The following is a 15176-nucleotide window of genomic DNA, read 5'->3' as shown; positions in this document are numbered from 1 at the left end:
TTCTTGTCAGTACCCACTATCATTTGGATTTTTGATAATAGTCATTCTTACTGGGGTGAGATGATATCTCATTGTGGTTTTGATTTGCATTTTCTGAATGATTAATGAGTTGGAGCCTTACTTATACACCTGTTAGTCATTTGTCTTCTTCTGAGAAGTGTCTGTTTAGGTCCTTTGCTCACTCATAATTATTTTTGTTATTGACTTTTTGGGATTTCTTATATATTCTGGATATTAACTTCTTGTAAGATGTATAATTTGCAAATTCTTTCTCCCATTCTCTAAGTGTTCATCAACTGATGAATAGATAAAGAGAATGTGGCACACAATATATGGTGGGTATGTTATCCAGCCATATAAAGAATGAAGTCCCATCACTTGTGACAACACAGATGGAACTGGAGATGATTATGTTACAGTGAAATAATCCATGCACATACAGATAAGTATTGCACCATCTTACTCATAAGTGGAAACTAAAATAATTGATCTCCAATAATGTGAAGAGAGAGCCTACAGAACGGGAGAAAATCTTTACCACATGCACCTCAGATAGAGAACTAATCTCCAGTATATATATAAATATCTCAAAAAACTCAACACAAGGAAACCAAATAACTCAATCAATAAATGGGCTAAGGAACAGAAGAAATACAACGAATCAACAAATATATGAAAAAATGTTCAATATCCTTAGTGGTAAGAGAAATGCAAATAAAAACTACACTGAAATTTCATCACATTCCAGTCAGAATGGCAATTATCAAGAATATAAGCCACAATAAATATTAGCTAGGATGGTGGGGAAAAAGGTACACTCATACATTGCTGGTAGAACTGCAAATTTGTGCAACTGTTATGGAAAGCAGTATAGAGGTTCCTTAGAAAACTTGGAATGGAACCACCATTTGACCCAGCTGTCCCACTTCTCAATTTTTACCCAAAGGACTTAAAATCAGCATTCTACAGTGATACAGCCATATCAATGTTTACAGCAGCTCAATTTGCAATAACTAAAGTATGAAACCTACCTAGATGCCCTTCAACAGATGAATGGATAAAGAAAATGTGATATATACATACATACATATATGATATTATTCAGCCATAAAGAAGAATGAAATATTATGGCACTTGCTGCTAAGTATATGAAGCTGGAGAATATCACACTAGGTGAAATAAGATAATCCCAAAGAACCAAAGGCTGAATGTTTTCTCTGATATGCAGATGCTAATTCATAATAAGAGGGAGAGCTATGGAGGAATAGAGGTACTTTGGATTAGAAGGAGGGGAATGAAGTAAGGGGAAGAGGTATAGGGGTGAGAATGATTGTAGAATGAATCAGACATTATTACCCTATGTACATATATATTACATGACCTATGCAATTCTATATCATGTACAACCAGAAGAATGAGAAGTAATACTTCATTTATGTATGATGTGTCAAAATGCATTCTACTGTCATGTATAACTAATTAAAACAAACAAAAAATAAAATAATTGATCTCAGAAGTTAAGAGTAGAATGGTGGCTATGGAAGGCTGGGAAGAGGAGAGGGAGGGAAGGATGGAAAGAGGGTGTCAGTGGGTGCTTAGTAACATAGGAGCAATTGTTCTGGTGTGCTACTGTACAAGAGGGTGACTACAGATAAAAATAATGCACTGTGTATTTTAAAAAGCTGTAAGTAAGGGTTTTAGAAGTTTTTATCATAAAAATTATAAAGCCTGAGGATACAGATGTGTTTAACCTGATGTAAACATTGCACAATTTATACAAGTGTCAAAACATTGTTATTCCATTAATATGTACAATTTTTATGTACCAGCCATTTTTTTTTAATTTAAGAGTATGTGAACTCTAAAATTGTCCTATTAACTTCTGAATGTCTTGCACCTAACATAATGAATGAGGCATAGTACTCAATATTGAATAACTGAGTAGTGAACACCACAGTGCATATGAGAAACAGTTGCTCACTGTGAACACAAGATAGCAGCATAGATCCAACTATGCAGTTCACTATGGGGACACTTCTGTTTCTAGTATTGAGCTTCCAGGATGGTTGACCAAAACCAGAAAATGCAGATCCCATTGGGAATCTATTTTGCTATTTTTAAAATGAAAAAATTAACAAGTGACATGAAGTTACTAAGTAAGGGGATCTGATAGCATTAATGAATTTATTCCAATCATCATAAATAGTATGAGGGCCTGGGACCAAAGAAGAATGATATGAAATTTTCTTTTCTCAAGATCCCAGAATCATGCCTGCCCCCCTACCTCCACCTAGGACTAAAAACACTCTCATAGCATATTTTTTAGACTCAACATACATAACATACCTTTCCCTCCTCTGTCTCCTCCGATGCTTCTCGGCTATCACTGTCAGAAAGCTCTGTACATATAAATGAAGAATAACTGTGATCTTAGTCATAGTCTCTGATGGCTGTTATTGACCCCACTCATCAGCCTATTGTCTCTGTGTTTCTATGACGTTTATCCAGAGCCCTTTCCCATCATTTTAAATAAATTGACACTTCTCTGAACAATCTCCTTGAGATTTGTACATGTCTCCTAATGTTACAATTGCCTTTTTAAGAGTATGTGAACTCTAAAATTGTCCTATTAACCTCTGAATGCCTTGCATCTAACATAATGAATGAGCATAGTGCTCAATATTGAATAACTGAGTAATGAACACCACAGTGTGTATGAGAAACAGTTGCCCACTGTGAACATTCCTCCCATGGCTTATGACCAACTTGGGTTCACCAAGACGTGGACTCCATGTCTCACAACTGTCAAGTTCATATCAAACTTCAATTTGATTTCTTTGAAATATATTTCTAAAAACGATAACCCAGAAGAACTACATGCATATATTTACTAAAAAAACATGTTCTAGAATATTCACGCTACTCTTATTACTAATGTCTCCAAACTGGAAACCACCCAAATGTCTAAGAGTAGAATGGAGGCACAGCTGTGGTATGCTCATTGAAGAAAATGCTATACAATAATGAATTAACAAGAACTACATAGAAGAAGGATGAGTTACACCAACATAATATTGACTTAAATAAGTCAGTCACAAAGAGACTGCAGAAAGTTCAAAGAACAGACAAAACCAGTATACCATGTTGAAACTCAGGATCACATTTACCCTGGGGAGGATGAAGCATAACTGAAAGTGAGGATGGAGAAGGCTTCTGAGATGTGTGGTATCCTCTTTTTTTTATCTGATTGCTGTTTTTGCAAGTATATTCACCGGGTGAAATTTATTAAGGTGTAAACAAATTTATGACAAAGTCCATTTCTCTAGGTATGTTTTATAAAACTTCCAGAAAAATAAGGAAAAAATATATTGTGATGTGTTGATTGGACTCCATTCTAGATTGTTTTGGAAATTGTAGTTTGAAGAGAGCTAGTGCTTAGAATATGTCCCGATCTATTACAATCCAAGGCCTGGATCCTAGTCAATCTTGAAAGAAATTGTAAAGTTAATTTTAAAAGAAGCTCTTTCCTGAAGTCCTTGTGTACTTAAGGGATGAAGAGCATTAGGGACCCAGTATCAGTACTGTCCTGAAACTCATCTGTTCTCTGGTCACCCTTTGGGAGAAATACCAGGCTTACGAATTCATCTTCAGAAACAGCTGGCCAGGTGGCCCACTGCCCTCCCTCTATTGTCATTTCTGCATTGTTCTGGGACTCTGGCTACACACACTTTCTTAAATAACTGCAGTTGTTAGCATCGTCCAGGAGACTATTTTGGAACACGGGCTTAGCTTGGTGATGTGCAGGACGAGGAAGAGCCCAGTTGTTGGCAGGGAGAACTAGGGACATCAGGGAGCTGGGGGTGGGCAGGAAGTTATGAGGAATTTTTGGCTGCAGGAGGCTTGAACGGGTCCAGGGCTACCATGGCTTCTGACAAGGTTCAGTGCTGGTGTGGGGAATTGGGAAAGAAGGAGGAGAAAGGGTGGGGAGGAACCCATGCGGGTTGGAGGACATCTTAGAAGGGAAGTGTTACAGGGCTGGAGTCTTCCAGGAAGCCAAAGCTGCACTAAGACTGCAAACTCTGATTCTTGAGATCAAGTCAGAAATATTTCAGTCATGTCACTCAGATTAATAGACATCAATTTATTAAAAGGAAAAGAATAAGGGGACACTCTCAAGGGAGAGAGTGCTCCTCTCAGAGGAGAGGGACAGTGTGCCTCTCCTGCACTCCAATTTTATTGGGGATCCCAGAGAAACTTCCAGAAAGCCCTTCACAGATCCACTTCTTGACTTTTGACTGATAGCAGGATGACCTCAGACTTTGAAGTCCCTACGGCCATGGCAACTCTAGGTCACTTTTGCCCCCTGACCAGTTCTAATTGGTTTCTTAACTATAAGTTCTTACAGATTTTATGGTTAGGAGGAATTATCTTTATATTCCTAAGTTTTAGGATCTGGTCTGTGAAAAGGTTTATCAAAGTCTCCCATTCAGGATAAAACTTGGATTCCTCTTATCAACATTATTGTGGGCTTACCTTTCTCCTGTGAGTAACAGGCAGTTTGCTGAGGAATGTGACAAATCCTGTCCACTAAGGCCAGGCAGGGCTGCAGGTAAATTGCTTCTTGGACAAGAAAGCATGTGGGGGTCAACACAGTGGGCTTGTTTCATAGGATTATTCCCTTAACCTTGTGTTCTCACCATTCATGTCTGTCTGTTCTCTAACAGAAGAAATGGGTGAAAGGATAGGAGGTTGACTGGAGCTGGAAGAAGAGGCAGAAGAGAGAGGGACGAACAGGGGAAGGGTGGGTCAGCGAGGATGTGGATTGAGGCATGATGGTGTTTGGACACAGTGTGTAAAGGGCAATTTCTATAGCCTGGAAGGACTTGGGGACAGCTTTTGGGAGCCTTCTGTGGGATGGCAAGTGGCAGCAAGGGGTGCGATGATTAACAGGCAGCCTGATGACATCCTGTCACCTTTAGCCACTTCATAGGGGTCAGATATTGTCACAGCCCCTTGGGCTATGGAGATACAGGAAACTCTCACAGGTGTAATGAAGGGGATGCTCAGATATGTTCTAAGGGACAAAAGTGGCACTCTCTTTTCAATTTTTATTGATTTCATAGGGCTATAGAAAAAGTATACCATGAGTTGAAAAACCCTGATTTCACTGGCTCTTGCAACACCACTATCTCACAGGGTCTCCAGAAGGGAAGTGTTACAGGGCTGGAGTCTTGGTGATGTGCAGGACGAGGAAGAGCACCAATCTGCACCAATTTTTTCTGGGGTCCCTGTGGGAGCATTTTCTGTACTTGTAGCATTTCCCACAGGAGTCCATCCATTGGTCTCTGGAGACCTCTCTCCTCACAATTACAGTTTAACAGAAAGGTTCTTAGGAAGGGATGCTGATGCCCCAGAATTCAACAAAGTTTAAGTGAACTACCGCCCCCGCCTTTTTTCTTTCTTTTATGCTCAGATTTCTCTAAGCTTTGTTCTTGGGTCATCTTGCAGTGTTTGATTTCTTTTATTCTTTTATGAGTTTTAGCCCAGAAAATTTCCTAGCAACACCTCACTCCCACTCCTGCAAAATGACGTCACTAGTCTTCCCACCAGTATGCCAGACTTTCATGAGTCCCCACACAGGACCTGGGCTCAGTTTAAATGCAGGTTGCTGATTCATCTAGAAACCTGGCCTCATGCAGGAGCAGGCTAGCTTGTCTCTGGCCCTCCATTGTAATTTTTCTTGCTTCCTGTCCCTCTCCCTAGGCCTTTCTTTGCTAATGGAGTGTGCTAATCCCACCTCCTCCTCACCCCATAACTGAGAAAACTCTTGTTCTGTATTGCTGCTTCTCAGGAGTGCCATACTTTACTAAAGCCCAGGGGTGATGAAGTGCTTCCCTGAAGTTCCTACTAATAAGAAAATACAAAGGAGATGCTATATCCTTTCACCCTGGGCCCTACCTCCTTCCCAGATGGAAGAGTTCCTGCTTGTAGTGAACATGATCATCTGTGTAGAAATTCCCAGAAAGGCTGAGGCAGAAGGATCACAAGTTCAAGACTCACCTGGGAAACTTATTGAGACCCTGTCTCCAAATAATGAATAAATAAATAAAAAGGACCGGGGAGTAGCTCAGTGGTAGAGTGACCTTGGGTTCAATCCCCAGTACCCCATCCCCCATAGACACACAAACATAAGGCAATCCCTAAGACTCTGAAAAATCACTCTTAGAACTAATAAGTGAATTTGACAAGGTTGTAAGATATAAGATTAACGTACATAAAAGCAGTTATATTTCCACATACCTGTGTATTAAGTTTCTTCCAAACAGAATCTATAAAAATATAAATTCATATATATATATATATGTATTTATATAGTTTTTTTGCAGACCTCTATGGATTTTCTACAGACCATATAAATGTATATATGTATATATATATATATATATATATATATATATATATATATATATGTGTGTGTGTGCGTATGTCCAGGTGGGCCTTGAACTTGTGATCCTCCTGCCTCAGCCTTGCTGGGGATTTTTCTACATAGATGATCATACATACACACACACACACACACACAGCTGTCTCTCTGCAGTCATGGGTTCCTCAAGGAATCAACCAAATATGGACCAAAAGTATTTGAAAAATAGCATCTGTACTGAATATGTACAGATGTTTTTTCTTGTCATTATTCTTGAAACAATATAGCATAATAGCTATTTATATGGCATTCACTTGTGCTAAGTATTAAAGTAATCTAGAGATGATTTAAAGCATATGGGAGGATATGTGTAGGTTATATGCAAATGCTATGCCTATTTATATAAGGGATCTGAACATCCACCTATTCTTTTTTTGTGTGGTTTCCAAGGAACTTATTTAATCACAATTTTATAGGACTCTAGAAACCTGCAGTTCTAATAAAGCTTCAATTAAAAGTGTGATTTGGGGAAGCAATTTTAACCTTCATTTTGTGTCAGATCACATAATATGATAAAATTTAGTCATTTAATTAGATAAAAAATCTTTATACAAATTATTGATACCTAGATACAATTCGGTTTGGAAAATGAAATAAAATGAAATCATATGCATATAATTGAATGCATAAGATAAGTGTGCTAAATGAAAAGCTATACAACAATGACAAGCATTAAAGAATCAAATCCAAGTACAAAGGAAGACACTCATCTGAATTTCTATCTTTCCATTGAGCATCTTTTTGTTCTTTTCTTGTACATTATTGTGTATCCACATTTTCTGCATCTGATTGGATTCCTAAATTTTATTCCATTTTTCGTGTGACATTCCCCACACAGGTATATATCATTGGCTGCTGCTTTTGGGGTTGAATGTCCTTCCTGGTGTCCATTCTTACCTATGTACTGCGTGGAGACTTACCTGTATTTCTACACAAAACCCCAATCGTTGTGCTGTTGAGCATCCACGTATTTTGAAATCTGCAGAGGTCCCTGGAACCATGCACATATCAAAGGATGGCTTTATGTGTGTGTGTTCAGATAGAGTGGGAGATAGAAAGTGAGAGAGATTTACTATAAGGAACTGGCTCATGTGATTGTGGGGCTGGCAAGTTCAAATTCTTCAGGGCACAGTAGTATGCTGGAGACCCAGGAAAGAGCTCATGTTGCAAATCAAGTCTGATGGCCATTGATTGGGAAACAGAATTTCCTGTTCTGTAGGGAATCACTGTCTGTTTTCTCTTAAGGTCTTCAGCTGATGGGGTGAGGTCGATTCACATGGTGGAGGGTAATTTGCTTTACTCAAAATCTACTAATTTAAATGGTAATCACATCTACAAAATTCCTTCACAGAAACATCAAGACTAGAGTTTGATCCAAATCTGGGTACCATGGCTTAGCCAAGCTGATACATAAAATTAGCTATCACAACCTGCGATATATTATTGAAAAGCAAAACTATAAAACAATACCATTTAAAAAGCTTTAGGGCTGGGGTGGTAGCTCAGTGGTTGAACACTTGCCTAGCATGTGTGAGACACTAGGTTCTATCCTCAGCACCACATAAATGTAAATGAATAAGACAAAGGTAATGTATTCATCTACAACTAAAAAATATTTGTAAGAGTTAAAAAAATTGATACTTATTTCATAGAAAGCTACAAAATGCTGATGAAAGAACTCAAAGGAGTCCTAAGTAAATACAGAGACATACTATGTCCAAGAATTGGAAGACTTAACATAAAAAAGTTATTGATTTTGCCAAAATATTGATGTATAGTATAGATTGAACACAATTCTTGTTGAAATATCATCAGGTCATTTTGTTGATATAGACAAGCTAATTTTAAAATTCATGTAGAAATGCACAAGTTCAGAAAAGCTAAACCAATTTTGAAAAATAAGAATAATGTAGAAATCATACCACCTAATTTTAAGACATACTATGACATGGTAACCAAGACAGTGTGATATTGGATAGGGACACACACAGATCAGTGGGATATAATAGAGACAATATATGATAAAAATGTTACACAAATATGGCCAGTTTTTTTTACAAAGGTGCAAAAACAATTCAATGGAGAAAGGATCAGGTTTTTAAGAAATGTTATTAGACAACTGGACATCTATAAAACAAACAAGCAAGAGTATATGGACTAAACTTCATAGCATATAAATGTGTTTTTTTGGGGGAGGGGCACCAGGGTTTGAACTTAGGGGCACCCAACCACTGAGCCACATCCCCAGCCCTTTCTGGTATTTTACTTAGAGACAGGGTCTCACTGAGTTGCGTAGAGCCTTGCTGTTGCTGAGGCTGGCTTTGAACTAGTGATCCTCCTGCCTCAGCTTCCTGAGCCACTGGGATTACAGGAATGCACCACTGTGCCCGGCAAACTTCATAACCTATAAATAAGTGAACTCAATATGGACAATAGATATAAATGGAAAATGTAAACCTCTAAACTCTTTTTTTTTTTTTTTAAATATTTATTTTTCAGTTTTCGGCGGACACAACATCTTTTGTTTTTGTATGTGGTGCTGAGGATCGAACCCGGGCGGCAAGCATGCCAGGCGAGCGCGCTACCACTTGAGCCACATCCCCAGCCCTCCTCTAAACTCTTATAGAAGAAAATATTTAGGATAAAACATTTTCTTGAGGTTAGGAAGAATTCTTAGACATGATACCAAAAGCATCATCCACGAAAGAAAACAAATGATGAATTGGTCTTCATCAAGTTTGATAACATTAACTCTGAAAGATGCTGTCAAGAGAATGAAAACACTAGGCACAGCCTGGAAGAAAATATTTGCAAATCCCACTGGTTATAGGACTTTTATGCAGGACATACACATGGAAAAATAAAGACACAAGATGTTCTGAATCATTGAGCATTAGAGACTTGCCAATTAAAATCACAAGTATCTATTACAGCGGCTAAAATACCAAGACCTGGCAAGAATATGGAGCAACTGCAATTCTCATACATTATGAGTGGGACTGAAAAACAGCACAGCCATTCTGGAAAGCATTCTTATAAAGTTAACATACATACATTTGTTATATAATTCAGCCATTCCATTCCCTAGAGAAATGAAAACTTAACGCATGTGAGCGTAAGAAGCCTGGATATGAAAGTCTATTGATATTCTAGTCATCATTATCGCAAGCAAATGTCCTTCAGTAGGTGAGTGGAGCCTTTCCATCTGGTGGCAGCCATCAGGTAAGTCAAGATGGGGGCAAACAAGTCCACCCAGGAGCTATGGAGATAGCAGCAGTCAGATGTGATGTGCTGTCTTCTGAAGGTCTACTGCTGGCAGTATCACCAGCTCTCTGCACTCCACAGGGCTCCCCACCCCACCCAGCTGGATAAAGCATGCAGACTGGGATACAAGACCAATCAAGGTTATGTCATATGTAGCATTTGTGTGCACTGTGGTGGCCACAAACACCAATCATGGTGTTAACCAGGATTAACCAGGATTCTTCAGTCTGTTGTTGAGGAAGTGAGCTGGACACCGTTGTGGGGCTCTGAGAGTCTTGCATTCTATTGGTAAAGATTCCACATACAAATTATTTGAGGTTATCCTCATTGATCCATTTAACAAAGCTATCAGAAGAAATCTGGACACCCAGTGGATCACCAAACCAGTCCCCAAGCACAGGGAAATGCATGGGCTAACATATGCAGGCTGCAAGAGTCCTGGCCTTGGAAAGGTCACAAGTTCCACCACACTGTTGGTAGTTCTCCCTGTACAGCTTGGAGAAGGCATAATATTCTCCAGCTCCACTAATAACTGCTAATGAAAGCATGATGTTTGTGCTTTAAAGGAGAATAAAATTATGGCATTTTCCAGTAAATGGATAGAATTGGAGAATAGTATGCTAAGTGAAATAAGCCAATCCCCCCAAACCAAAGGCCAAATGTTTTCTCTGATATGTGGATGCTAATTCACAATCAGGGGGGTGAATAGGGATGTTTTGGACTAGACAGACAGGAGTGAAGGGAGAGGAGAGGGAATGGGGGTAGGAATGATAGTAGAATCAATTGGACATTGTGACTCTATGTGCATATATGATTACATGATCTATGTAACTCTACATCATGTATAACCAGATGAATGAGAAGTTATACCCTTTTATGTATGAGGTGTCAAAATGCATTCTACTGTTATGTATAACTAATTAGAACAAAAAAGTATGATATTTGTAAAGTTCATACTTAATAAACAACTTAGGACAGTCATGTCTGCTTAAAGGTGTTATTTATTTGTTAAAACTAGTGTGCAGATTATTTCATGAATGCTTTGTCAAATTATGGAAATTAAAGTGCAGTAATGTTTGAAGACAGTAAGTGATGGTGTGTCTTGTTTCTATTAAGATGAACTTTCTGTCTTGCTTTATCTTATTAGGGAATTACATGTCAGTGTTTAAAATATGCTATGTGGTATAATATGTGTCAAAATTCTTTAAAGGGGGAAAACAGGGAAATGGATGAATAAATTGTAGCATGTCCATACAAAAGAATACTACTAAGTAATAAAAAGGAATGTATTATTTATACGTGTAACAAAGAAGTATACTCCAAGGCATTATCCTGGGTGAAGGAAGCAGTCTTAGAAAGATAGGTACTGTATTTCTTATTTGTAGGTGATTTTCATGACATTTTTGAAAAGACAAAGTAGTGATGGAGAATAGACCAGGGGTTCCCAGGAGTTAGGGGAGGGGGAGGCTGTGATCATAAAGAGAGAGCAGGAGGGAAATTTTAGGGGGTACTATTTTGTATCCTGATAGTGGTAATGATGCCATAATTTTATACAGGTGTTAAAACTGTAGAAACTTTATACTAAAAGAGTAAATTTTATTGTGATGATTTAAAAAAATAAAATCAATAAAATGAGAGAGGATGGCAGTGGCTTCTGGAGTGGGACTCCAGTTCCTCCTCACAGGTGAGGCTGAAGACCTGTGACCTGTGCAGCAGCTCTCAAAATGCCCACCTGCCCTGCATGTCTTCCCTGAGTCTCAAGGATTTGATCTTGTTTCTTGTGGGGACAAGTGCATGGAGTACTGCATACATGGCATATGTTAAGGGCGTCTGAGTGGAAAACCACTCCCTGCTGCTAGGTGTGAGCCGCAAATCTCTTACCCCGCTTAACCCGTAAGCACAGCCCTGGGCGTGAGGCCATGTGTTGCAGTCCCGGCGCTTGCTCCACGGCCTGCTCCTCGATTGGTTGCTGCAAGGACAATTGGTCAGAAATTATATGGGTGGCTGCCTGTAATCTGCTTAGCTACTGCCTGAGTATATATACATGGCAACTGCACAATAAAATCAGACCTGCTTCCTGCTTGGTCTCCAGAGGTCTTCATTAGTGACTCCGTGGCCACACTCTCCTCTACTCTGTTCTGTGGATCTCTCGCTGGACGAGAGAGAGAGTCCACACAGTTTCTTGCTTTAGATCCGTTAGGACTGGACAGCGAGGCTTACGTTTTGATTTTCATTCCCAGAAAAGACCATTAACAATCTTTCTCTCTCAACTGATTGATCAGCATTCTTTCTGGTTGTGTTCTGCACACTGTGACAGTGGTGAGGTATAATTATTTGAGATATAATTTTTATCTAGTATAATACCTAGATCTTCAAAATACAGTTTGGTGAGCTTTGGTGGATGTAGGCAGTGGTATATTCATAAATGTTAAACAACGTTTTTTTTTTTTTTTTTCTGGTGGGATTTAAAAAAAAAAAAACAAAAAACAAGCCTGGCTTTGTACTGATTGCCAACTTCCAGGGTACAAACACTTCCACCACGATGGATTTCATGCTGCCAATGTGATGTCATCTGATTTTCAAAGTTCTGAGAATTTGACCATTGGCTCTCTTGGTGGTGCTAATGGGCTGTGACGCACCACTGCCCATTATTTATGCTGGTGTGACCATCACCTAGACTGAGATTAAGGACATTTCCATCACCCCACATTTCCTATCGTCCCTTTGTAGGCAGTTTCCACTCACTAAGCAGTGCTAACAACTATTCTGACTTCTACCAATATAGATGAGATTTTCTTATTCTAGAACATCATAAAAATACGATATATGCATTTTTTTCTATTTTTTTTTCTCAGACTCGGGATTCACCCACACTGTTGTGCTTAGCTGTTTGTCCTTTTTATTCTCTGGGGTGCTTCACTGTATGGATTCACTGTGATCTGTTCTCCTGCTAATGGACTTTGTGTTCTTCCCAGTGTGGGGCTTTTCTGAGTTATCTAGACAGTGCTCAAGTAGTTATGGAAGAAAAGGTTCTTGTGTTCTTGGCAAAATGTTTTCTGGTGGAAAGGGGATGGATCCTGAAGCTTTAGGTTTCACTGGTGATGATGAAAGAGCATCTTTGACAGTGTCTGGCACGCTGAAGATCATCACTCAGTGTTACTGGAGTCTCAATTTGGCAGAATTCTCTACCTCAGCCTTGTGCCAAAGCCAAATTATCTTTTGGAGAAGGATCAGAATCAACCACTATAGAGAAAAGAAAATACAGACTATTTAAAAAATATATGAGTGATTCCATCTTTTCATTTGCTAGGTCCAGGTCAGAAATATTTCATAATTCAATTAGAAAAAAATTTATATGAACTTTTTATGTTCTACCTAAAGATTATGTATTATGCATATCTGATTTATTTAATATGCATTTCATTTTTATATTATGCATGTTATTTCATTTAACCTTTCCTACAATACTGCAAGATAAGTGTACCTCCCTTCTACATTAGGGAAAACAGATGCTTAGAGATATTAAGTACCTTTTCCCAAGCTCACAAAGCCAGTAGGCATGTGATCTCAGTTGTGTGATTCTAAAATTCATGCTTCTCCCACTGTGAAATTTGCCTTATGTTCATACTTCAGTACAGATAAACAGCACATTTTTTTTTATTAGAGCTTTATAATTATGCATAGTATTTGGGTTCCTTTTGACAAAATTATACATACAAAGAATTTGATTTCAATTCACCGTCCTTTTTCCTCTCCTTCTCCCTCTGCCTTTTCTTCCTCCTCTACTCTACTTATCTTTCAGTCCTTTATTTAATTATTTTTATTGGTACTTTCTACCTATACATAAAGGTGAAATTCCCTTTGGTACATTTATATATGCATATAACATGATTCTGTTCAACTCCTTCCATATTTTTTCCTCCCTCCCTCCCTCCCTTTCATTCTCCTCCTTCTGCTCCACTGATCTTCCCTATATATTTATGATGTCCAATCCCTTCTCCCACTGCCTTCTTTCTCTTATTTTGCTTTAGCTTTCACATACGAGAGAAAACACTTGACCCTTGATTTTCTGGGTCTGGCTTATCTCACTTAGCATGTTCTCCATTTCCATCCACTTATTGGAAAATGCCATAATGTCATCATTTTTTTATGGCTGAGTGCAACTTCATTTCTTGATCCATTCATCTATTAATGGGCATCTTGGTTGATTCCATAGTTTGGCTATTTTGAATTGTGCTGCTATAAACATTATAGTGGCTGTATTGCCATACCATGCTGACTTTAGTATTTTTGGATAAATACTGAGGAATGGGATAGCTGGGTCACATGGTGGTTGAGTTTCTAGCCTTTTGAGGAATCTACACACTGCTTTCCAAAGTGGCTGTACTAATTTGTAGTCTCACGAACAATGTTATGAGTGTACATTTCCTCCCACATCCTCACCAGCATTTATTATTATTTGCATTCTTGATCATTGCCATTCTGACAGGAATGAGATGAAATCTTAGTGTAGTTTAGATTTGTATTTATTTGATTGCTATATATATATAAATTTGTTGGCCATTTGTAGCACAAATTATTGAAATAATTGCTATTCATTTTCTTTGATCCCAATATTTCCAGTAAGCGAAACCTTTCATTTTCACTTTCTTTTTTCATTCACAAATATACTTCCAATAGGTTCATTACTGCTTAAACTAGAAAATCAAAAGTGCCTACAGGAATGTAAAAAGAAAAAAGTTCTTGAATAAAACTTGGGAACCAAAAATTTGTTGGCAAAGCTGCATATCAATAGAGTGCCCGGCAGGTGGCAATGTTCACACACTATTGTACTACAGCCACACCTATGAGGCCACCAGGGGGCGCTGTGTTGCTCCTGAAGAAATGCTACTGAAAGGGATTCTTTTGATTCCCCATGGCTGGCACAACCAAGGAATCAGTTTCAGCATACGCCTCTCCTCTAGGTGGGACACTGCAGTCCCATTGCCTTGTACTTACAAACAACAAGGGGTCCTATGTTCATAGGATAGTTTTCTTGAATAAGTTCAGTCCACGTGGCTCCTTCTGCAGCTCATACTCAACTTTCTTGGAAAAGTTAGGCTGTGCAGGACCCCCACCCCCACCCCCCAAGCCAATGTGGCACCAAGCAGGGGTGTAGCTCAGTGATAGAGTGCCCCTGGGTTCAATCCCCAGTACATTCCCCTATACACACACACAAGAAAATCCTCAGAACTCTGCAAAAACTCTGTTAGAACTAATAAGTGTATTTAACAAGATGGCAGGATATAAGGTCAACACACACAAAAGTAGTTATATTTCCATATACCTATGTATTAGAGGTCTCCAAAGAAGAATCTATTCAAATATAAATAGTTTTTTTTAACTCCTATGGATTGTCTACTCAGACTATATATATATATTTACATAT

General features: G+C 38.6%; 1 pseudogene; it reads left to right on the top strand.

Annotated features, from left to right (window-relative positions):
- The first annotated feature begins 9716 nt into the window (after window positions 1–9716).
- LOC114100630 (large ribosomal subunit protein eL15-like) lies at window positions 9717–10277 on the top strand (annotated as a pseudogene).
- Window positions 10278–15176: the final 4899 nt, after the last annotated feature.

The sequence above is a fragment of the Marmota flaviventris genome, chromosome 9 (assembly GCF_047511675.1).
Source record: "Marmota flaviventris isolate mMarFla1 chromosome 9, mMarFla1.hap1, whole genome shotgun sequence".
NCBI classification, from domain to species: domain Eukaryota; kingdom Metazoa; phylum Chordata; class Mammalia; order Rodentia; family Sciuridae; genus Marmota; species Marmota flaviventris.
Note: the sequence above shows the minus strand (reverse complement) of the source record. Positions and strands in the feature narration are given on the sequence as shown.